We start from the raw sequence: 25,857 nt of genomic DNA, 5'->3' as shown, positions 1-25,857 counted from the left end.
AGTTCAAGGAAGCCCTACCCTCCCAGCAGCACACTCCGGCCTGCTCCCTGAAAATACAATCAAGCAGGGATGATGCCTCCTTCATCTCTTGAGGCCATGGCAGTGTTACTTCTTTGCCTCAAACACAGTAATTTAATCATCTGAGATAGAACCCAGACCCGCCACTCCGACCCATGTAATATTCTGATGCCATCACCGTATGATAAAAATAAACGCACCTTCAAAATGTGCACTTTAAAATGCATCCAGTATGTGAAACTATTTCTTCTGAGGATTCAATAGGCCTGCCGTTTACCAATTAGGGAAGAAATGCTGTCTGGCATTTTCCTGGCCCTCATCAGAAGCCCCTTCAATTTGGTACATTAGGCCACAACATCTGGGGACTGAGGTGCTACCGCCTTTGCATCGTATTCTACTAGAGGTAGAGAGGCATAATAAAAAGGAGAGTGTAAGAGGTCATGTTTCTACACTTTAGCATAATGAGGTAATTTAATGGAGTGCTAATGGCGACAGCTCTCTCCTGCCTTTGCTAAGCTGTTGTTTTAGCAGTGTAGGCTGAGAGGAAATTGAGAGGCTGATAGAGTGGCATTCTATATTGTCTTAACTTTATTACAATTCATTGTGCGTCTGTGGCGCATGCGTGTCTCAGACCTGCCGCATCCCAGCTGTCCTCACACTGCCTCACACTACATATTGTGAGGCACAGAACAGCATGTTCTCTAAATTGCCCTACTCTTGGGAAACCTTTCCCATGTTCAGGCTGTGAACACACCATACATTCAAAGTGCAATTCTACACCAAGCAACAACAGGGCAACTGTCGTTTACCCCTCAAAGAGCTACAATTACTAGCACCCTAAATAAACTGCAATTCCCATAAGGGGAAGGACTGTGATTAAAGATATAATGTGTGCAGAAGCCGATTTTGTTTGACTAAATGGTACTGGGTTTTCTTTTGTTTCGATCTAAGACAGGATTATTTGAGTTGCAAACCCTGAAAATCAAACATTTCGGCCTGCCCACCCAGGCTTGCTCTTCTCTCTCTCTTCTGAGGAAGCTGTCTCAGGAAGTGAAACCATTGACCTATCAAGCTATTGCCTATGCCAACCTTCCTCAGCCTGGTGTCCTCCCAAGCTTGTGGACTACAACTCCCATCATTCATTTTCTAAAAATTAATTTTTTTATTAGATTTTCATAACTTTAACTGATTAATTTCAAAATTCAATTTTGTTATACATTTCTCTTATGATTTGACATCCCACCTTTCTTTCCGTGCTGTTTTTACACCCATCCCTTTATACCCATTTTTCACCTAATAAATATTCCACTATTATAGCACGTATTACATCTAATACATCTAATACATCTTCCTTTATTTCATATATTATCATTTTCTTCTCGTTGCTCAAATCCTGCCCATGATTTCATTTGATATTTTTTTCTCTCCAGATAATCCAAAAGAAGGCTCCCACTCTTCCGTAAATTGTCCATTGTATTGATCTCTTATTTTCACCGTTAACTTTGCCAGTTCCGAATAGTCCTTTAATTTTAGGAGCCATTCTTCTTCTTGACCACTAACCATGCTGTCTGAGGCTGATGCGAGGTGGAGCTCATCTGGAGGGTGGCTGGTTGGAGAAAGCTGATCTATACTGACCGCCATCAGCATTTAAGGGTTTCACATAGAAGTCTTTTCCAGCCCTGCTTGAAGAAATGCAGAACTAAGCCTGGGAGTTTGGACATGCAAAAAAGGTGCTTTCCCTCTCTGGTACGGTCTTTCTGTTTAAGAAACTCTGTACCTAAGAAAAGACCCACAAGTGAATGGTGAACAGCACCAGTCCAGTCATGGCTTCCTTGCACCATTGGTCAGGGGTGCTGGGAAAACATGGCCTCAAGCTGTGGCTCAGAGGTAGGGAATCTGCCTTGAATGTAGAATATGGGTAGGCAAACTAAGGCCCTGGGGCCAGATCCTGACAGTCTGGGAATCAGCATGTTTTTACATGAGTGGAATGTAATTTGTTCTGGGTTATTTGTGGGGCCTGACTGGTTAGAATTCCTGCTCTATGATTGCAGTCATGGGATTTTTGTCTATCACATGACGGTGATATGTTTTGTCTCCACAGAGTGGGAAGTGACGAAGACAGGATGTTTGTGTTACTGTGTTCCGTGAAGTGGGACTATTGTCCTTTGTCCTTTTTCTCTTTGTGGTCTGATGCTAGAGAGAGAGAGAGAGACGTGTTGCAGTGCTTCATGTGTGTTTATATGTAAATAAAGTAGATTAGCCAAAACGCTGAGTTGCTGAGGTCTGTTACGCAAGTTGCGAAGACTCTGCAGATCTCTAAGTGTGCCAGTGTCGGTTGGCAGCGGTTGCTGTGATGTTCAGGCTGAAGAAAGCTTTTGAAGCTCCCGAACGATTGACCAGGAGGGAGAGAACATGCCAGTTGGGCATGTGTCTCTACCAGGGTCTTACTCAAGTGTAGGCTGAACTCCTGACAGTCTTTACATGAGTAGAATGTGTGCTAATGCATCTCTGGGTTATTTGTGGGGAATAGGAATTCATTCATTTTTTTTTTCCAAAATATAGTCCGGCCCCCCACAAGGTCTGAGGGACAGTGGACCAGCCCCATGCTGAAAAAGTTTGCTGACCCCTGAGGTCACAGGTTCAATCTCTGGCATCACCAATGATCTGATTTATAAGGCAACTTCCTATGTACCTGTGTGATATCATTGGAAATTGCTGTCCCAGAGCAACATGGCACAGATGAGGTGCATAAACTCTTTGGGGCAGAGGTGTCTTCACCCTCCTCCTCCCAACATCTGTTAGGAGGGGGCCAGGCCCCCTCAGTGTTGATGGGGCGGAGGAGTCTGAACACAGAGCCAAGCACGGGGAACGGCTTCAGTAGCCGGCTCCTCCTGAACGCGAGAGAAGAGGAGCTGCTGACCACTGAAGCTCCGCACTTGGCCTCCTCCCGATGATGCAACATCACATGCATGACGAGCAACACACACATGATGTCACACATGTGCAGCGTGTGCCAGGCCCCCTCCATCTTGGGCACAAGTTGGCTCCTCTGGCACAGAAAGAATGGTGTAGGAAACCTCCCAACATAGGTTTGTGTTGAATTTTTCAGCTTTCAGATTCCAAGAATGAGGGTTGCTAAAAAGTTTGTAACATGACTTGAGGATTCAAAAGATTTTTTGGGGGTTAAATTAATATAATTTTGTTTTGCCTGGAAGGTAAAATGTGTGTAGAAATACATAGAAATAATTAAAAATGATTGCTAAGTACTTGATTATTTATTTATTTATTTATTTAGCTTTACCTGACAGAAGGTAGAATTAAAATTTCTTGGTTTTCTGAAAGCAATTTGTGTGCTTCTTCATCAAATGTAGACTTGCCAAGCTAAATGTTGTCCAGTCACAAAGGTAATGGCAGATTTGAATTCCTCATACCCCAAAACATATTTTATGACCTCTCACTGAAATTGGCAAAATATTAAGTTTCACCCCCTAAAATGACATGCCCTACCATGCAACAAACAATATTTTGCTGAGAAAGACTTTATCTCCATGAACCAATATTGAAATGCACGCACCCAAAGCAGAGATGAGATCAGTAGGAAATGAGGGGAACGATAAAAGTGTGAAGTATTTGAACCTTGTCAGTCACTTACTGCAGATAAGAACAAGAAAACGAGGAAGGATAATGAAATAGTGAGGGTGTTCGGGCCTGAAATTGTAAGTCAAGGTATATAAAGTTTATTCCCAGCTCCAACTCTAGCAGAATGCTATATTGGTAATGATGACATTAAGGTTTTTATGTCATTACCAGCAAACAGAAATGTTGAGACAAAGATTATTTCCGCAGACTACAAAGGCAAACAGTGGGGCATGACTAGGCGTAGAGGTTCAGCAAAGGTAAACACACATCATTTGGCAAAGATGCGCCAGTGATATGAATTCAATGTGTATCTTTTTGAAGGCACACTAGACTCCAGATTGGGTGACCAGTCAAATCCAGCTAAACGTGAAGCTAAATTCATCCACTGAATCTTCACAAAGGCAGGTTTGGAATGCAACCACGGTGGCGACTTGAATTACCACTTTGGGAAGGAAATCTATATTCCGTGCACCCCTTTTCAACAGTGCTCAGTTTTTGTTCCTTATTTTTTGAAGCAGCAAGGTTACAATGGCGCCTAAGGGTTTTTTTTGTCCGTGAGGAAAAGAAATGTCACTTCAGGTAGGGTTCCGAATTGCATGCATCACAGAGTTAAAGAAAAAGACCTGTTCTTTCCTGAGGCAAACAAACAAGTTTTAGATGGCTTTGTGATGCCTGAGAAAATATGACGTGGGACTCCTCCCCACCTTCCCCCATTCTGCTTCACTGTAAAATGTGGTGTTATATATATCTAGAGAGAGAGGCGTCAGGGTGGTAGGGAAAGAGAAGAGGCAGAGAGAGGCAACCGTATATCTCTTAGGATACCAGTTTCAGTGAACAGAAATCTGTGGGAAATGCAATTTTGGAAACACAGAATTTCTCTCAGATTTCTGTTCACTGGAATTGTGAACTGCCACTTTTGCTGCCATTTTGCATTCAGATGCATGGATGCACAGATACACAAACACAAAACTGTCCCCTTTCCTTACCAGCAGGTAGGATGGACCAAGGGGGAAAATGCATTGCCGAAACAGGAGACAAAAGAGGATGCAGATCTGCATAAAATTTTCATGTGTAAATTGTGTGTGTGGTGATACTGCCCCTTCTGAAATGATCTCCAATTCCATCCTCTAGAACAGTGGTATCAATAGTGCTACCCCATTGGTGAAGGAAGCAGTAAGCCCACAGCAGAGCTGCAAGTTTCCAGATTCAAGTCCCACAGCATCTGATGTAGAAGTCTTTGCAGAGCAAGTAATATAAACACAGAAGTTTTTCCCCGTGTGTTCGCACGCACAGCAGGTTCAGAATTGCTCATCTTATAATGTGTTACCCCTTAATTATATATCTTTCTAGTCCACTGCTGAGGAACAATGAGTGGATTTTCTTTCTTTCTTTCTTTCTTTGAAAAATAACCAGTAGTTTGGCAGAAGGGGAAAAAATATTTGAATGTTTTCCCACATGCTGGAGTACAAATTGCTCTCACTAGGACCTGACTTTGCATTAAGTAGTAAAACACGACAGGCTGTGTACTCAGCTGAATACCTTTTCACCTCAGAAAGAGAACAGCAGAGAACAAAGGGAAATTAGAAAAAGAAGGGGAGGCATCTGTGTTCAGTGGTTCGACCTGTATCTTTAGCAAAGCGTCTTCTTTATCCAGTAGAAATACAACCTTTAGCTCTCAATTAGAAATGTAAACCATCTTTCAAAGGAGCGTTACAATTTAAACTGCTGGTTGAAGTTGAGGGTGGGAACAGTTTCATTTCTGAAAGACTGCAAGAGACTGAAAAAAGAAAAAAGTTCAACAGGGCCGGCCCTGTTATGAGGCAAAATGAGACAGCTGCCTTAGGCAGCAGATACTGGACGGCAGGTAATGGTACCAAGATATTGAAGCATGCCCATAGCTAACTTGATGCCTTTCAGATGCAGTGGACACTGTCCCATTGCCAGTGCTGAAGTGAGATTCAGCTGCCAGACAGGTTCACTATTTTGATTTTTGTTTACAAAAAAACAGAGAGGTGCCATCTTCTCCTTTTCCTAACACAGCAAAATACCTTTGGTGGGTCCTAAAGCTCCATTTTCCATTCCCTTATTTCTTAATTTAACAGAAGAAATATGGGTTCTTTGCTTGTTCCAATTGTATTTCCCATTCTATTTTGCTTGATATTGTGGTTTTATTATGATACTGTGGTTTTAATTGTTATAAACTTGTGGGTGAAAACCAGGGTGGAAGTGTATACAGTATCTTAAATGGGGCTGGGTCCTTACATGCTGAAGATTGAGGGCCCCTCCAAATTGGTGGGTAGTTGTTTTTTAAACAGCTGTATTTTGCAACATGACATTGACAAGAATAATAGCGCATTAAAGGTGGATTTATACTGGGTCATCCGCACGTCATTCCACTTTTGCTGTGATGCTTCCCCAGGGGTATCTCATTATTTCCATCTGGAGGGCCACTCTTACACTACAGTGCAATAAAAGCCAAACAACACACACAGAGAGAACATTTGTAGTATTAAAAGTGACAGGATTTCAACAGGAACATGTGCTGATTGGAAATGAAGCAGTACGTCCACTTAAAAGCTTTGGCTGGTGTGAACAGTACTCCTAAGTGGGATCTGTATAACTGCCCCAGTACCGCCATGAGCACAAACAATCATGAATGCACAACAAAAATGACATCTGGAGGGGTCTGACTCTTGGAACCAAACTACTACAAATAGGGACCTCATTTGGAACATGGTGTTTTGCAGGCCACTGTTCTGTTTTTGTGTTGGTGTTATTTTATCTTCTGTTTAGTTTTGGCTGTTTAATTAGTTTTTCTATCACTTTACACAATGATATCTGGATTTTTAAAAACTGGCATTTATTAATATTACAACTCTGATGGTTTCTAATATGTTTTTGAATTGTTATACTTTCTGTTCATTTGATATCTTGTAAGTCACAAGTTTGTGTGAAAGTGCCGTGCAAACACACAGATGAAAGATGGTGATGAAGCACCAAATAAATTCTCATATAAACAAATGAATGAATAAAACAGATTAGCAAAAGAGAAGATAACCAAACAAGAGGCCTCCTGCAAAAAGACTGCCTCAGCTTCCTTCCATCTCTGGGCTGTTTGAATTTGAGCTAATCTGTCCCAGACAATAGTACAATCTGAAAGCCTTGCAAGGACTTCATTCACTTGCCAGGAGAGAGAGGGGCCCCGGCCTGACTAGTGGCTTTGCTGAAGCCTGTTCACGAAAAAGTTTCCAGCGTTCTTTGTAGGAGGCCCTGGCAGGTTTAAAGCTGGTTTGTGTAGCCAAACCCTTAAAAGCACACGAGAGCCTTTAGTCAAAGACTTTGGTATATGTATCTGTAGCATGCGCCTTCTGACTGTTGTCACAGAGAGATGTGCCCCGTTGTGCCGGCTTGGTGTCAAGTTGAGCTGCTCTTTTCGTGAGAGCCTTTGCAGAAGTCAGCACAGAATTTAGTAACGCCTGTCAAGGGAAGTCTCTTCCCTCCCTATAATCCTTTTCCTTTCAAGGGTATATTACTCAGACACTTGCACGTCCAGAAAATGCTGAACAGTCAAGAATATAGGTTGATCTGATGAAAACCAGCTAGAGGAGATAGCAATTGAAATCCCATTACTACTTTACTGCTCTCCTGCACAGAAGAAGAAGAAGAAGAGTTTGGATTTGATATCCCGCCTTTCACTCCCTTTAAGGAGTCTCAAAGCGGCTAACATTCTCCTTTCCCTTCCTCCCCCACAACAAACACTCTGTGAGGTGAGTGGGGCTGAGAGACTTCAGAGAAGTGTGACTGGCCCAAGGTCACCCAGCAGCTGCATGTGGAGGAGCGGAGACGCGAACCCGGTTACCCAGATTACATGACTACCGCTCTTAACCACTACACCACAGAAGCCTCATCCTAGCCCCTGGCCTATGATTGGCACTGGTTTCAGGTTTATTCTCCTGTGCTACATTTATGCAACTCGGCTTCCCATATTTTGTCTCACGCTTCCTTGGGCAAGTGCTACAGTGCTTCATCCAATAGTGGTTGGTGGGGTGGGATGGGGCAGTAGAGGGCTGTGCTGCTTATCTTGCTTCTCTATGCTGAGGTCGCTGCTGGTTACCAAAAGGGAGAGGGGTGATGCATCAGGGAGGTTGGAGTGGTGGAGGCGTAGTGGTGGAGCCAATCCAATGCCCCCAGTGCAACACTTGCTCTGTGCTTGCTCCCTACTGCCTCTCTCTCTTGATAATAACAGGGTGACTCAGAAATACAAAAGCAAACAAATAAATACAGTAGATAGGGGGTATTAAGTTTTGCTCAGTGTAGGCCCAGTGAAATTAATGGATGTGGCTAATTTAATTTCAGTGAGTCTACTCTAAGTAAAAATTAGCTGACTACTAATGGGTAGCACAATAATTCTGACATGTGTAGGAATCCTGCCAGTGTCATCTGCACAGGAATCCAATCATGTGAGAGCTGACTCTTAAGCATGCAGTTTAGCACATTAAATGCTAATAAAGCATTGATATTAGAACAGGCAGGCAAATTGAAAGAACACATTCCAGAACTGGTACGGAGCCCCAGAATCTGCATGTTTTGCAAAGCCCCAGCACATCCCGGCAACCGAGCAGACAGAATAATAGAAGCTGCGAGATAGGCAGTGAGCGCAAACATACATCAAGGGGATGACATGTGCACACAAGCAGACAGACCCATAACTCCATTATATGAATGTCACAGCTCACTGAGTGTCAGTTCCAAAAAGCATTTGGGCATCAGCCATGGCCAGCTGCCTTTTTCATCTCCTTTCAGAAATGTGGACCAAATGACCCTCCTTCCAGCATTGGGTCCTGGTATTGACCTTGTGTCTTGGTCCGACAGGTCCTTTGTGCACTTTCCCCCCATAAACAAAAGTAAATGTTGGCCTCCCCTTGTCCTCTGTTTACTTCTTTGACTGCCTTCTTCTTTTGTGCATTTTTGCATGCTCACAAGCAGGTGACTTTTCCTCCCAGGTGTATAGTTATGCATCTGCTCTAACATGTCTTCTGACAGCTGGTCTTTTCCATCTGAGTGGCAGCCCAGAGGAAGTGCTGGGGAGGTGGGGGCACCGTTGAGCAGACACAGAGCTTTTTATCATATTCCTGTTCAATCCCCGACATTGGCTTGACTTCCTGTGATGCATTGCCCAAGCCTACCTCTAACGAGACACTGTGCCAGTGAATGATGTCCGAATAGAGGCTGTTCCATACATCCCTTTGAAAAATGTGGCAACCTGGGTGGCTTTTCCACATCAGACACGGGGAGGTGGGCTGCTTGCTGGACTGTTCAGGTGGCGGAACATAAGGCTGTCATAAGGCTGTCTCCATCTGCAACAGCGGTACATCACCCAATCTGCCACTGATGCATGGAAAGACCAGACAGACAGACAGACAGACAGAGTGAAAGGACCATGAGTCTCCATGTATATTCAACTGGAAAGAGATCAAGGAACTAATCCCTGTCTGGCCACTGACTGACTCCATTTGAGAAGTCCACCCATCACCCTTTCCATTTGTGCAGACACTGCTTCCCAACCTAATTCACAGTCTACTGGTGTGAGCAGTAATGGTGGCCTTCTGTAAACAACCACAAACAATATCCACATACAGGCCCAACAGGGACTAGAATTATTTTCCACCCTTGCAGATAAGGGATCAGGCAACACATTCAGGTGTTGGTGGATTCAGAAAAAAAATATGTCTTAAGACCAGTTTGTTGCCACTAAGTAGAGCTGCTGGGGGATTTAAATAATGCAAGATGTGTTGTTGAAATGAGAGGGAGTCCATTCTCTTGTCATTCTGGGGAAAGCACTCTAAGAACACACCTGAGGGCTGAAAAGTCCAATGATTTTGTAGGAATAGGCCCTAGAAATGGGAAAATCCCAAGGGCTTCCAGTTTGTCACCATTTGCTGCCACAGCATTTAATCTAGCAGTTGGGAAAGTGGAAAGATTGACATGCTTGTCAACATACAGAAAGGCATTTCTCCTAAAAACCAATCTCCAGAGATTGTTCTCTACATAGGTATTGCTGGTGATGAATTATGGGTAATGTCTCCCCAAGATTGTGGAAAGCAAGAAGGAGTTACTCTCAGGAGTAAATATGTAGGACTTATGCAACCCTTAGCTCTGGTGGACACATTACTGAAAGACAAGGTAATTCATAGTATGCAATATTGATTTTTTTATATATATATAGATACACCTCCACTGATTTTGTAGAGTTACTTTTAATTTGTAAACATTTGCTCTCTGGCAAAAAAACGAAACAAAACAAAAAAACCCCTATAAAAGTCATGTACAAAATGGCAAATGAAAACACACACAAAAACAATCAATTTGCAACAAGTTTAAAATCAATAATAATAAAAAACTGATGTGAATCCTATAAAGTAGGCATCTAAAATATTTATATTAGTTTCCTGTTGATAATATTGACAAGATGTACAAAACTCAAATTTGCTGTAATTAGATAATTAACTTTTATTCCATTCCTGATACCCTCAGGAGAGAGAATTTCAGCGACTTTAATCATTCTGCTGCTCTTGCTCTTAGCTGGTAAAAATAAGAAAGATCTATTCATTGCTAACAAATATTGATTAACACACTGGAATAATTTCACGGATTATCCCTCCCTCCCTTCCCAAAATGCCAGAGAATACTGCATCTGTAAGGATAACGACTTGAGCATACAGGAAAAACAGTGTGAGAATTTAGGGGGAGGTTTGCATAATGCAGCTGTTGCTAACCGTTTCCCTCCCGCAAAGAATACTTGAAAACTGCTGTGGGTCTCAGCAGAACTACTTAATAAAACATTTGTTTCATTTACAGATCAAGGCACATAGATGACTCATATTTTGTAAACCATAGTGTTGCCTTTCTTATGCAATGTTGCCTTCATGAAGTGAAGTGTTGGGCATTGCATTTGTCAGCTTTAGCCTCAGGACAGGTTCAGCAAAGTTACCGTATATTTCACTCTATAAGACGCACCAGACCACAAGACGCACCTAGTTTTTGGAGAAGGAAAACAAGAGAAAAAAAATTCTGAATCTCAGAAGCCAGAACAGCAAGAGGGATTGCTGCACAGTGAAAGCAGCAATCCCTCTTGCTGTTCTGGCTTCTGGGATAGCTGTGCAGCCTGCATTCGCTCCATAAGACGCACACACATTTCCCCTTACTTTTTAGGAGGGAAAAAGTGAGTCTTATAGAGCAAAAAATACGGTACTTTTAAGCAGTAATTTTTTTAAAAGAAAAATTCTGTTATGAAAACGGTGCGCTCTAGACCAGAGACTTTTTTTAGCTTGTTAGATAATCTGGCCCTGCTCAAAAACAAGTCCTCCTCTTGTGAATCCTATGCTTTGAGATCCCCAAAGTGGCCCCGGATTCTCATCCATTGTTGTATGTGTTCTTGTCTGTGACCTAGTCTTTGATGCAATGGATGCTGATATTTGAAGAGGAATGAAACTGGACATTTCCTAACAGTATCACTAGAACAAAATAGCAGCTCTTCAGAGGTTCCTATCTTTCTCAAGGCCAGTGTACCAACATTTATCCAATGAAAATAGGGACGTCCTACCATACCCTCCAACATTTCTCTGATGAAACTAGGGACATCCTAAAGAATAGGAGGACATTCCAGGATCAAATCAGAAACCGGGATGGCTTCTGTAAATCCGGGGCTGTGCCTGGAAAAGAGGGACACTTGGGGGGGGGGGGCTGCCTTCGGGCCGGATTTAGGTTTGATGAAGCCCTAAGCTACTGAAGGTAATGGGGCCCTTTATATGTCCAGCTGTCCTTTGTCAACAACAAATTGTCGCTGTTTTTTGTGTTGAATATATGCTATATGGTAATTTATGGACCTAATAGGTATCTAAAGCCATTTGTACATAACAGAATATGTATTTTATCAAAGTAATTGTTGAACTGAAATACAATTAGGAAGAAATATATTAATAGTGAAAAAAATTTGGGGGGCCCAAAAGAGTGGGGCCCTAAGCTATAGCTTGTTTAGCTTATACGTAAATCCGGCACTGATTAGAGCTCATCCACACTTTCTCCTGCCCCACAGCTTTCCTCTGGGGTAAACCCAGTGGAGCAAATGGCAATTCAGATCTTCTCCAGACTGATGTTTGCTCTGATTTAGAAGAAGAAGAGTTTGGATTTGATATTCTGCTTTATCACTACCTGAAGGAGTCTCAAAGCGGCTAACATTCTCCTTTCCCTTCCTCCCCCACAGCAAACACTCTGTGAGGTGAGTGGGGCTGAGGGGCTTCAGAGAAGTGTGACTAGCCCAAGGTCACCCAGAAGCTGCATGTGGAGGAATGAGAATGCGAACCCAGTTCACCAGATTACAAGCCCACTGCTCTTAACCACTATACCACACTGGCTCTCCACTAAAGAGCGGGTTTTCCCTGGGAAAAGGGTGCGACAAGTGAAAAACCACTTGGACCTATGCTTTCTAGGCTTGGGACAAGCAAAAGTGTGGACGAGCCCTTGGTCTTGCTGCAATTACGTGGGGAAACGGTAGAAACAGATACACCTAAAACCAACTTCCATGACTGCTGCAAACAACAGAACAATAACTGCTCCTGTAAGTCACGTCATAAAGCTTTGAATCACGGTCCAGCAGGGAACTGTTTCAAGAGAGTATACTGCACATCAGAGAGCATATTTATGTGATTGGCCATTACAGCTTGTAAAGCATAAATCATCAAGGCCTTTGCTAATTATTAATCCTCCATCGTTTTGGTACTTGAAGAAACATGAGGCTAAAATACACACACGTACACACAAAAGGCAATGAATCCAGTGTGCTGCTCATTGTAACAGGCTGTGATCTCCAGAAACACATACCCTCCAACATTTCTCTGAGGAAAATAGGGATGTCCTATTCAATCATCATAATAATTTTCCTATACATACCCCACCCATCGGACTGGGTTGCCCCAGCCACTCTGGGCAGCTTGGTTTCAACACATATAAAAACATAATAGATAAAAACAGCAGGATAGTGTGCACCCCGGAAATGATCTCTTTCAGCTTCTGCCTTCTGGAAGAAGGTACAGGGTTATAAAGACTAGGACTAGCCGCCTGAGAAACAGTTTCTATCCAGATGTGATTTTGGTTTTAAACGTAGTGTAAGGTAGTCTTTATGTGAGTATACTGTATTCAGTTATGGGGTATCAGAGTTTTTAGTGGCTAACCAGGCTGGGATAGCTGGGATAGTGGGCTTGTGGGTTTTTGAATGTCTAACATAGATTTTTTCAATTTTGTTGTTCTGTATGGGACAACGACAAGAAAGATTATCGTATCGTATAATAAAACATTAGACATTAAAAAACTTCTCTGTACAGGGCTGCCTTCAGATGTCTTCTAGAGGTTGTAGAGTTACTTATCTCCTTGACTCGGAGGTCGCATAACTCCATACCCTCCAACGTTTCTCCAATGAAAATAGGGACATCCTAAGGAAAACCAGGACAGTCTGGGACCAAATCAGAAACTGGGACAGCTTCTGTACATAAATCTGGGAGTGTCCCTAGAAAATAGTGACACTTGGAGGTCTGAAAAAACACAATCTGGCAGGCAGTGTGTATGTTAGAGAAAGGTTAATGGGAGCCTCTTTTGCAAAATATTACCACCCGCAAAGGGTAACCATTCTGAGAGTTAATCCTATGTTTAAAGAAGGAGCATTTCATATTTACTTATTGGGTTCCTTAGAACACAAAGACTAGCTTGTCTAGAGAGGCTCCCCTTCTACCCTGCTTGTGTTTGTGATGTGGAACCCCTTTCACTTATGTCTCTTTCTTTTTCTGCTTCTTGTTCTGTCTCCGTTTTCCCCTCTCCACGTTTTCCCCTCCCCCAGTTTAAAAAAATATTCTTCCTAGTAAAACTTTTTCTGGGGCTGGCTGGCCTACTTTAGGCTAAAAATAGCCCTTGCCGTTTCTGTTTCTTCATGCGAACGACACAAGGCCACCCACACTTCAAGAAGAAAAGTCTGCTCCCTCGCTGGGTTTCCTTGAAACGGCAAGCAAGCAGTCTCATCAAGACCTTTGGGACCAAGACATGAGATCCATCTTCCTTATCCTTCCACTTTGCTTCTGCTGCATGAGATTTTTAATTTTTTTTAAAATCCCCTTTAGAAAATAAAGAAGGTGGCTAACGAATAGAGGAGCGAGGTGTATAAGGAAACTGAAAACAGCAACCACATGGACTCAAACGTGGCAGGGGGAAAGGAGAGGGGATTTCAAAAAATACTGTCATAAGAACACCAGAAGAGTCTTGCTGGGTCAGACCAAAGGCCAAAAATCTGTTCTTACAGTAGCCTGTGGGAAGCCTGCAAGAATATCCTCCAAGTGTCCCGATTTTCCAGGGACAATCCCGGAATTACAAAAGCCATCTCGGCTTCTGATTTGATCCCAGAATGTCCCTATTTCCCCTGGGAGTGCTACCTGCTGAGCTCAGGGAGAAGGATGACCCAAGTGGTGAGGGAGCATCTCATTGCCTCTAAATGGCCGCCGCTGCCAACAATCTCCCATCGGCAGTTTGTAGCAGCTGCTGGAGAGCAGGAGGAGAGGCCACCACCGATGAGGCCCTGTGGCACGTGACACACAGGCTCTGAGGGGTAGGGCCACCCTGGGCAGGAAGAAAGGAGGAGCAGAGTGGAGTGCAAGGAGTCTTTTTTTAAAAAATAAAAAATTGCTTTGTGTGTCCCTGTGTAATCTTGCCCCTTTTATTTATTTATTTATTGGTGTGTGTTTTTCTTTTTACAAATCTGCCAAAGAATAAAATAAAATAGGGATTAAAGGGTTTTCTCAGGAAATGGTGGTGTAGTGGTATAAATAGTAAAATTATTCTTATTACATAGGATGTCTCTGTTTTCATAAGAGAAAATAAGGTATGGTGGCACTCGTCCTTCTGAGAGGAAATGTTTTGCGGTGGTGGAATGACAAAAGGCTGTTTCTAGAACTGAGGTACTCCAACCAAGGAGTAGAAGAAGTAGAAGAAGAGTGAATAGCATTGGAGACAAAGAATGTCCTCTGCCCTCATAAGAGCCTTCCATTTGTTTGTTGGATGTGGATGGAGAGCCCAGCTTCGGCAAGAGCATTCAGTGCCTGATATCGAGAACGAAGCCTTTTTGCAAGCAATTCACTTGTTAACAAATAGTGAGCTTGTGTGTGGGTTGTAGGCAGATTTGAGTCTGGCAAGAAGATAACAGACGCAAAGTGGTAATGCGCTAACCTGTAAATTATTTGTGAGAGAAATGGTAAGTGTAGGGCCAGATCCTGACCCTTTTGGATCAGTGCAAGCTCCTTAACGACAAATCAAGCAAAAAATGGGTGTGGGGGGGTATTGAAAGAAGAAAGGAACTCTACACGCGTTCAAACAAAAGCATGTATAAAACAGAAACATTATAGCAAAGGCAATGTGGGGAGTTGTTAATACTGAGGCCCTGTTTGTAGTTTACATTTAATGCAGGGGTGCCCAAACTTTTTTCAAAGAGGGCCAGATTTGATGAAGTGAACATGCGTGAGGGCCGACCAAAGTTGTTGAGCTTCTTTTAGGATTGAAGTAGCTGAGCTTTTTAAAGGATTTTACCCCAGGACATATACTGCCACAGGGGCCAAATTAAATCGACCGGTGGGCAGGATTAGGCCCCCCAAAAAGGACTTTGAACATGCCTGATTTAATGTGTTATCACACCACTTGAAAGAGTCATGGCTTCCTCCAAAGGATCCTGGGTACTTTAGTTTGTAAAGGGTGCTGAGAGCTGTTAGGAGACCCCTGTTCCCCTCACAGAACTACAATTCCCAGAATTCCCTGGGAAGAGGGCTTGACTATTAAACCACTCTTGAGAATTGTAATTCCATAAGGAAACAGGTGTCTTCTAACATCTCTCAGCACACGAAACAAACTACAGTTCCCAAGATCCTTTGGGGTGACTAAAGCCATGGCTGCTTTAGATGTACAGTGGTCCCTCGGGTTAAGGACTTAATTCGTTCCAGAGGTCTGTTGTTAACCTGAAACTGTTCTTAACCTGAGGGACCACTTTAGCTAATGGGGCTTCCCTCTGCTGCCATGCCGCCTCGGCGTGATTTCTGTTCTCATCCTGAAGCAAAGTTCTTAACCCGAGGTACTATTTCTGGGTTAGCGAAGTCTATAACCTGAAGCATCTGTAACCTGAAGCGTACGTAACCCGAGGTACCACTGTATAGTGCAGTCAGACCATGGGTTCATCCGGCTCAGTGTTATGTCTAAGTGTCAGCAGTTCCCCCAGGTTTCAGACAGGTCCCCCCCCCCCATCCCTTACTGGAATTGCTGGGGATTAAATGTGGGACCCCTTTTGCATGCAAAGCATGTCAGGGACTGGCTGGATAACCTGTTTTCCTTGCCAGCTCTCTGACACATGGGTTCTACCGATGAGCTAAAACCCATCTCTGATATACTGCACCAAAGACCAGACTTGAATTAATATCAACAGCGATACCGCTGTTATTTATGTAACGCATTTCCATTCCAAATGCTTCACATACTCAGGAGCTTGCAGAGTTTGTGACCACCAAGCTGAACTCAACCCATCAGCATGTCTGGCAAGCCACCAGAGGCTTGATAAATTTCCTAGTTTTGCTGCCTGAACTCGAATCGAGTGTCTGAATGCACTCCATATAAGGCCTGGCTTGGAGCGCACAAACAAGCCAGATGGTTCTAAGAGGGCGATGCAGCTCAGACTTTTTGCACACATCTGCTTCACCTTTGCCCTCGGGTACTCAGTGCTTGACAAAAGATAATGGGGCACCCAAGGCGTACCTTGGATCCTGAACACCTTGTTACTCGGACGTTTTGGCTCCCGAGCGCCGCAAACCCAGAAGTGACTGTTCTAGTTTGTGAATGTTCTTTTGGAACCCAAACATCTGACGGGGCTTCTGCGACGCTGCAGGATCTTCCTGCAGCCAATCAGAAGCTGCACTTTGGTTTCTGAACGTTTTGGAAGTCGAACGGACTTTGGGAATGGATTCTGTCTGACTTCAAAGGTACGACTGTAGCATATAATATGTTCCATTCATATCTACTGATCTAACGAAGGCCATCTTCTATTTCATTTGCTCTGGGACAGGGGTCACCAACCTTTTGGGACCGAGGGGCAAATCTGGAATTTTGAGGAAGTGACATGGGTACCAGTGACAAATTGGCTGCCCTGTGGTTGTGGCACAAAAAAACCAGAACTAATCAAGGAATTGTCCCCTGTTGTTTTGGCCCAGCCACTGCTCAAGGAGACTTGCTGTAGAAATGGGATACACATCTCAGATCCACCCAGAGTTGCATGTTCAGAATTGTGAGACCAGTTTCACGGAACTCCCTTCTAGCTGAGGTCCAACAGCTCTGCCCCCTCTGCTCTACCCACTGAACCAACAGCACCTGCTGGATCCCCCCCTTTTTTATTATTATTCCAGCAGCATTTAAACTGGATTCTGTTTTGATAGTTTTAACTGATTTTTGCATTGAGCTCCTTGTGCACGGCTTAAAGGCCATTATAATTTAGCGTTACATAAAATTGTCGACATAAAATAAACAAATGGCACTAATGCATCAAATACCCCACTACCAAAGACAACAAATTCAGATGAAAATGAAAGAGTAGCAAGCAGTGCACATAATAAGCAGCAATTGTAGCTGTGCAGTGTTCCTGTGTGGAATTACTAAAAGATTAGATGCAGCATACAGGCAGTGAAATAAAGAGCACACGTGAATTATAATTATTTGGGCTGGTTTACATATATATCACTTAGCTGTCTTCTTGTGGTGACTTGCATGCTGGTGTGAACCATGAAATACCCTAAACCACAGAGAGAACATTCACAGCATCTCCCAGCACCTTGAATAGAATGCTTTGCATCCAGCAAGTGATTCCTCTGCACGGATGTAATCAGGTGATGTGCTTGCATGTCTGAACCAGCTGTTAAAAAGAGGATTTTTTATTATTTATTTTTATTTACTAATTGAATAAGGCACATCCAGTAACCCTACAGACCCTGATATTGCCCTATGAGGGAATAATTTTTCACAGGCACCAGGTTTTGAATGTAAAGGCCAGCAACGTTGGCGACGCTCACACCCATAGGAACCAGAGTGCATAACTGGAGAGCTAGATGAGCAGATTTTCCCCATTCTGTTCCGCTATTGTTTGCAGTGCCCCACCTCCTGCTCTGCCTGCCTGCCAATTTCACTTGGAGAAAGTGAAGATCAGTTTTGGAGTGGGCATATGTGCCATTTGAGGCAGCATCCCTTTCCCCAGTTCAGGGCACTGTTTCAGCAGTGATGCAACACTGTCCAAGACCTTATATAGGAACTGGAGGCTCTCAGATGGACCCTGATCCAGGAGGCTGCTTGCATGCATTTCCTCCTCCTCCTCCTGAGGAGGGCAGCTTCATGGGCAGCTAGCTGGCAATTCACAGACACCCCTGAAGATCATGCCTGGTTCACCATCTTCTGCTCCTGTGGCTCTGGGGGCAACAAGTCTTTTATTAGGACTTTTTTCTGTATTGGACTGGAGGATGTGTGATCTTTGTCGTGTATTTTGCTGTTTCTATGGCTTATAAACCGCCTTGCATCCAGAAAGGCGATGTGCAAAATAAACGTGGAATGAAATGAAACAAACAAGGTGAAGAGCAAGGCAGGAACCTAGGCATCTGATACAGAGACCTCTGGTGCTGAGGATGAGTACAGTGGTACCTCAGGTTACAGACGCTTCAGGTTACAGACTCCACTAACCCAGAAATAGTACTTCAGGATGAGAACAGAAATCGTGTGGTGGCAGCGGGAGGCCCCATTAGCTAAAGTGGTGCTTCAGGTTAAGAACAGTTTCAGGTTAAGAATGGACCTCCAGAACGAATTAAGTTCTTTACCCGAGGTACCAATGTATCTGAATCAGATGATTCCTCAGGGTCACCAGCTATGCAGAAATGTGTGTGTGTTGCTGTTCCTTCTTGGAGCAAATTAAAAAATGCTCTTGCAACAACTTCAGGCAGGGAGGAACCTCCAGGGAGAAATTCAAACGGAGAAAAATGTGTAAATATCCTGTGCAAGAATTCTACCCAAGCTTGTACCACTGTTGGTGTGGGGGGGGGGAGGTTAAAGAACCTTTTGTGGAAAAGGTTAAAGCCCCCTTTGTGAAAGCAACTAAAGGGAATGAGGGGCAAGCCTACGCTGTCATGCTTCACGATGAGAGACTACAAAGCTCCGTGCCAGCCACGATAATGTGGCGTTTCCGTGCAGCACAGGTTAGCGGTCCAAGAAACAAGTGCTCACACAAAGCTCCATAATTCACTCTTCCCACGTGCCTTTCCCTGGAGAAGCCCGAGCTGCGCAATTGCCCAACCTACTTTCCTCCAAAGCGAATTGATGCATTGTACGCGCCTCTGGTTTGGCCTTAAAACCGGACCCAGAAGGGAGCAACTGGAAGCAACCTTTCACAATCGCCATTGAAGGATTGACTTTCATCCCTCCCTTTTAAATATATATACATATATGCCTTCTATAGGAAGACATGCTATAGCCGGAACCGGAATCTTACGCTGAGCCGTGCCGTGCGCTTAGAAACACCTCTCTCCCTCCTGATCTCTCTTTGAATAAAGCCAAGGCAAGCGGGGATTTCAGTTCCCCGGAAAGGGTCGCGCGCATCCTTACCAAATGGGGGTGGGAAGTCCTGGAAGCAGGTGAGAAGGGGAGAGCGCATCGCTTTGCACAAAAGGAAGCGGGGGAGGGAGAGAGAAAGAAAAGCGCTAGAGGTAACTCCCAAGCGCACAAGGCGATGCTAAGGAGCGAGAGAGAGCCAGGCGTGGACCCCTCAGCCTTGGCGCACGACGCCACGCCCCCTTCCCCTATAGGGCCGCGTCTCCCCTGCTTCCAGGACACAGGAGGTGGGAAGCGCAACGGAGCTGCGACGCACGCCCGAGCGGGCGCTTAGGGTCCCCCGGCTGCGCCTGCGCGATCCCCCTTCTCCCCCCCCCTCAGCCGCACCGCCGATCTCCTCCTCCCACCCTCCCCATCAAGCCCCTTTCCTTCCCTCGCTCGCTATTTCTCCTCCTGCGAAACAAATAGAGGATCCAAGACCTGGTGGACAGAATACTAGCGGCGTCCTCAATCCAAAGAACTCGACTCTCTCTCCCTCTCTCTCGCGCGCACACACGCGCGTCAAGATAATATATATCCGCACACCCCGAGATCATAATGCATTGGATGGAGAGGGTGTCTCCGGGCGGCAGCTTGCGTGGATCTTGCTACTCCTAGCTCGGATAGCGGTGCCACGGAGAGGCTGACGGAGGGAGAACGAGGTGAGGCAGAGGACGGGGGGTTGGATCGTGGGGAGAGGGGGTTTTCTCCGGGAACCTTGGGGTATCGGCTGCGGAATGAGAGAGAAGGAGGTGGTGGCTTATGGTGGCAGATCGCTAGGAAGGAGGCATGGAAACGTAAGGAGGGCTTTTCGGCGCAGGAGCTGGCTCCGTGTGTGTGTGTGCATGTGTGTGTGTTTGGTGGGCATTTTCCCCTTCTCCAGTCCCACTAGGAAAGTTTCCCTCCCCCCTCCGAGTTTAGGAAGCCAGAAAAGAGGGCGACACAAAGAGCACTTGTTGGTGTCTGCAAAGCATGTATAGGGTATTTTTTAAAATATATGTATATCAAATTGATTCCCCCTCCCTCTAGAGTAGCAGGAGGGCACCGCGTGGGATTGTGTAGGTGGGCGTGCGCAGCACTCGGGGCGCATGGAGGCGTTTGCCATGCTCGGGAGTGTGGTTGTGGGTCTGTCGTGATACGGTTCACAATACGTGCGCGCCCCGTGGCTTTGGAGCGAGGGCCGCACATGATCACATCCCAGCGAAGGTGACTTTCTCTCTCTCTCTCTGTCTACCTGAGTGCTTATAGGGCTTGCTCGTGTGATTTCTTTGTTGCGCAGAGTTGGCCTCCCCACACTGAGATGAGAGATGAAATACACCTGCTGCGAAAAGGTTGCTTCAAGATGGAATCAGATTTCAATGAGAAACAGTCGAAAAGTGTGCTTAGAATGGATACATGGGGGGGCGGCGGAAGAAATCTGCATATTAGTAAAGTTTTGGCTTTTGCTGCAGATCTGTTCCAGGAGTTGGATATGTCTCTATGATGGCGTTCTGCCAAGTCCAGTTGTGGAAATCTGTCCTTGGAAGTGTGTGTGTGTGTGTGTGTGTGTGTATCCCCCCTTTCCTTGACATTAGGCTGGTTGGAAGGTTCTCTCTCACACAGCCTGCAAATAGAGATTCGGTTTATGTGTTAAGCTGCTGTGGAGAGGCTCCGCCCTGTGGTATCAGCAGATGAAAAGTGGTCCATGCCGGGTCCTCCCTGTGAAAAGAAAGGTTTCTGGTCCTTGCTCTTTTGGAGGTTCCTCATTAGCTGGGCATGACAGTCAGCCAAAGTGGAGTTCATGGCATCAATGGACACTGGGAAAGGCAGCACTGTGGATTTCTGTCATTTTTTGGTATGTTTTCTGGGATCAATTCAGCTGATTTCCTAGGGATTCTTTTTTTAAAAGAACAGTGCATCCATTACCTTCTGATGAATACCAGCAGGAAAACTGTGTGGTGAAATCTTTTAACTCTATGTTCCCATGGAGAATTTCATTCTTTAAGAAAACAAGCCGTGGTGGCCCAATTTCCAGGGCATCACTCATATAATGACAGCTGTCTCCAACCATGCTAGCTTCAGAGTTGTGTGGCCTCTGCCCTGGAATCCCTTGCTCCTCTGGTTATGGGTTTCCTAGCTGTAAAAGAACAGACTTGGAGACTGAACATTGGTTCAGATCCAGTGTGCTGCAATGGTTAGAGCAGGGGTTGGCAAGGTTTACCTTGCCTGGGCCAGTTCACTCCAGCGAAGATCCCTTCATGGGCCGGATTGCATTTCCGACATCTGCGCCTGCGCAGACGTGATTTCTGGCGCCACGCAAGCAAGTCCCCGCACTGCGCCGGTTTAGCGCACTGCGCGGGGACTCACCAAGCGGGTGGCTCGGTTCAAGGGCAGCTCGTGGGTCAGTTAAATGACCCTGGGTTAGAGTGTTAGGCTAAGACCTGGGAAACCAGGGTTAGAATCCTCACTCAGCCATGAAGCTCACTGGGTGACCTTGCACCAGTCACTATTCTCAGTCTAACCTAAGTTGTTGTGTGAGTAAATTGTGGAGTGGAGAACCATGAAACCACCTTGAACTGCTTTCAGGAAAAGGTGGTATATATGTAAACGTAATAAATAATAAACTAGGTTAACCCAATGAGGTGCCCTTCAGATGTTGTAGACCAGCTCCCATCAGCGCTAGCCAGCATGACCAGTGGTCACAGACGATGGGAATTGTAGTTTCTAGCATCTGGAGGGTGTCATGTAGGCAAATCTTTTGCTTTGGAAGTCGCTGCTGAATACTGGCTGAATTCAAGCCCTGTACTCACATAATCTAATAGCAAACTTGGGTGTGTCACAGAATTTGACAGAAAGCCGATCCTGTCTGTCTTGGGCACATCTCATATAAGTGTTTGCAAACACAAGTTTGACCTCTCTTACTGTTCACACATTTGAGGTTAAACACCTTAGGAAGTGCAGTCGTACCTTGGTTGACAAACGCCTTGCGACTCAAACGTTTTGGCTCCCGAAGGCCACAAACCCAGAAGTGAGTGGTCCGGTTTGAAAACATTCTTTGGAACCCAAACGTCCAACATGTCTTCCCATTGGCTGCAGGAGCCTCCTGCAGCCAATCAGAAGCCGCATCTTGGTTTTCAAACGTTTTGGAATTCGAACGGACTTCCGGAATGGATTCCGTTCGACTTCCGAGGTACAACCATATGTCCAGTGGAGGGAAAGAAAGAAAGAAAAAAGTGAGATGTTAATCAGCTCCCAGATTTGGTTACCACAGGATAATCCAAGCAATACTGAAGGAAACTACAGTGGTACCTCCGGTTGTGGAAGGGATCCATTCTGGAGGTCCGATTGGCTCCTGAGGTTTCTGCAACCTGAGGACCGTTTCTGCTCGTGCGCAGACCGCTTCTGTGCATGCTCACGCGACGAAACCCAGTAAAATATTTCTGGGTTTGCTGCGTGCGCATCCCAAATTTTACGTAACCTGAGGGTTACATAAATGGAGGTACGACTGTACAAAATACCAAGGGTGACCATTTCCCCAGCTGTGGAGACTCATGTTGTTTCAGACTAAAATAGTTGTGTTGGTGTATTCTTTATACTCCTATATTAGTACTTTATTAGTAGTTGTTATTACTATGCTTATGTCCCAACTTAATAATAATAATAATAATAATAATAATAATAATAATTTATTATTTATACCCTGCCCATCTGGCTGGGTTTCCCCAGCCACTCTGGGCGGCTTCCAAAAGAATATTAAAATACTGTGATACATCAAACATTAAAAGCTCCCCTAAACAGGGCTGCCTTCAGATGTCTTCTAAAAGTCTGGTAGTTGTTGTTCTCTTTGACATCTGGTGGGAGGGCGTTCCACAGGGAGGGCGCCACTACCGAGAAGGCCCTCTGCCTTTCCTCTGAGGACCATGGTGTACATGGTTCTCCTCTCCAATTTATTCTCCCAACAACCCCATGAGGTAGTTTAGGCTGAGATACTGTGAGTGGCCCAAAGGTCACCCAGTGAGTTTTGTGTCTGAGTGGAGGAACCCTGGCCTGCCAGGTCCTAGCCCAACACTCTAATGCCAAAGGGTGTGGAATTGAACAATTTCTTCCTCAGCATTGTGGATCATTGGGAAGGTCAGCTGAGAGTGAAATGGGGGTACTTCAGTTGTAGTGGTGGCATTGTGGATGGTATAGAAGTAAAACCGTTAATACAGTGGTACCTCGGTTTACAAACTTAATCTGTTCCAGAAGTCTGTTCTTAAACCGAAACCGTTCTTAAACTGAGGAGCGCTTTCCCTAATGAGGCCTCCTGCTGCCAGTGCCCTACCCCCGTTTGGCTTCCGTTCTTAGACCGAGGTAAAGCTCGCAAACCAGGACACTACTTCCAGTTTTGCAGAGTTCTTAAACCGAATAGTTCGTAAACAGGGCTGTTCTTAAACTGAGGTACCGCTGTACTTACTAAAGTTTCTATAGGAGAAGAATGAGGAGGCAAAAGCTATAAATCTCTTTACACTCCACCTGTCTTGTAGTGGGAGAGATTATTCCCACATATTATTTTGTGCCTTAATACACAGGTGGGGGACCTCAGGCTAGGGGGCTGGGTATATCCCTCCAGGCCTGTTGTCACAGGAACATGCTAGTCTGTAATCACACATTCAAAGATGGGAATAACTTTTTATAAGCAAAAACATGCTCTGGGTTGAGTGTCAGACCAAATGAGCAAAGCAACTCATTCCCATTGGTCTTCCTTGCCGAGACTGAAAGTCCTCACCTCCTCAGGGCTACCTCCAACAATCAGAGACTGCACCTGTGTGCAGCCAATCTCCCATCTGCCCTTTTCATGCCTCTTCTGGTTCTGGGAGGCAAGGCGGTGGGGTGAGGGGGGGAGCTTGTCTGTACAAGAGTGGGAAACACCTGTGATTCTTCACCAGCCTGCCATTAACTTTCTCAACTCACTAAGCCTTGTTACCTGTTCAGTCCTGGCATATAAGGAAGTTGTAAAATTTCAATAGAAATGGGAGCTAGTTTGGGATGTGGATTAAAATGAACAGTTTAGATGACAGAGCTGTGTGGTGGAGGAGTGACTTGGGATATTGCACTCTTGGGAGTCCATACTTTGCTGTGGCCCTCTAGATGCTGTTGGAGTCAAACTCTCATTGGCTCCATCTAGCATTGCCAATGGTGAGAGAGAAATAAGAGCTGTAGTGCAACAGTATCTGGAAGTAAAGATTCCCCACCCTTGATTTTGCCTACAGCTGCTGTCCTTATGTCTTCCTGGCCTCCATATATCCTTGAGATTTGCAGGGTAGACTAGTGTTCTGGATTCATCCTTTGCTGGACTACGACTCCCACCATCCACAGCCAGCTTAGTGAATGGTAAAGGATGATGGGAGTTGTAGTCCACCAACATATAGAGACCCAAGGCTGAAGAATACTGAGGTAGATTAGGCTCTACTAATGGGGGGGGAAACCACTCCCACAAACCAAAAAACACATTTATCTAAAAGGCATTGCAGCATCAATATGAGAAATAGGGAAGAGTCCTGTCTCTTGGAAAACTTGGCTAGAGCTTTAGAAAGGCTCATATTTTCTTAAGAGATGTGTTGATCTTCCTTGTTTCGAGGGAGCTGATGTAAAACAATTTGATGTGTCTCTTTGCAGGCAATAAACATGACCTATTTTCTCAGCAACAGAGTCTCACTGCAAGAAGGAGGAAGGGAAAAATACTCTCTCCTTCCTTGGGCCCATTCGTTTCTCAGAACAAATGAGCGGGAATCAGAAATGAAAGTAGCGCAGACTTTCAGCCCTGCCTGCAATCTGGGAATAAAAGTGCTGGGTCTAATTGTAGGGCTGTTGCAGTCCCTCAGCCTCTAATATGCCAAAACGGTCAAACACCATAGGACAGGGGTAGGCAATCTAAGGCCCGGGGGCTGGATGCAGCCCAATCAGCTTCTCAATCTGGACCACGGACGGTCCGGGAATCAGCATGTTTTTACATGAGTAGAATGTGTCCTTCCCATGCATCTCTGGGTTATTTGTGGGGAATAGGAATTCATTCATATATTTTTTTCCAAATACAGTCATCCCTTGAGTTGAATGTGCTTCGGGTTGAGCGTGTTCGAGTTGTGCTCCGTGGCAACCCTGAAGTAACGGAGTGCATTACTTCCGGGTTTCGCCGCTCTCGTATGCACAGACACTCAAAATGACGTCACACGCATGCGCAGAAGCGGCGACCCACACACGCACAGATGCACCGTCGCGTCTTACATTCTGTTCGGGATTTGAATGGGGCTCCAGAACAGATCCCGTTCGCATCCCGAGGTACCACTGTATAATCCGGCCCACCACATGGTCTGAGGGATGGCTGAAAAAGGTTGCTGACCCCTGCCATAGGACAACACTGCAGGGTTTTTGAATACCACTGGCCTTCAATATTCCGTGTAATAATTTTTACCAGTCACAATCCCTTTCACCTTGCAGTATGGGGACAATGAACTGAATTTGCATTGGAATTTGCTTTAGCAGGGTCAA

The 25,857-nt window shown here is 45.0% G+C and overlaps 1 protein-coding gene across 4 annotated transcripts in view; it reads left to right on the top strand.

Moving 5' to 3' along the window:
• Window positions 1–25,857, top strand: part of PLPPR1 (phospholipid phosphatase related 1) — a 152,918-nt gene that overhangs the window by 29,037 nt on the left and 98,024 nt on the right. For 2 of the 4 annotated variants that reach the window (XR_014506327.1, XM_083420540.1), the window contains exon 1: window positions 19,368–20,012. The exons of 1 other annotated variant lie outside the window; for it this stretch is intronic. The gene's annotated coding sequence lies outside the window, so the exon portion shown is untranslated. Of the gene's footprint in view, window positions 1–19,367; window positions 20,013–20,442; window positions 20,557–25,857 lie in introns of those variants that run through there. One more of the 4 variants, XM_083420541.1, reaches the window with a different exon arrangement.

This window comes from Podarcis tiliguerta (assembly GCF_965153285.1).
Source record: "Podarcis tiliguerta genome assembly, chromosome: 17".
In the NCBI taxonomy this organism is placed as follows: domain Eukaryota; kingdom Metazoa; phylum Chordata; class Lepidosauria; order Squamata; family Lacertidae; genus Podarcis; species Podarcis tiliguerta.
Note: the sequence above shows the minus strand (reverse complement) of the source record. Positions and strands in the feature narration are given on the sequence as shown.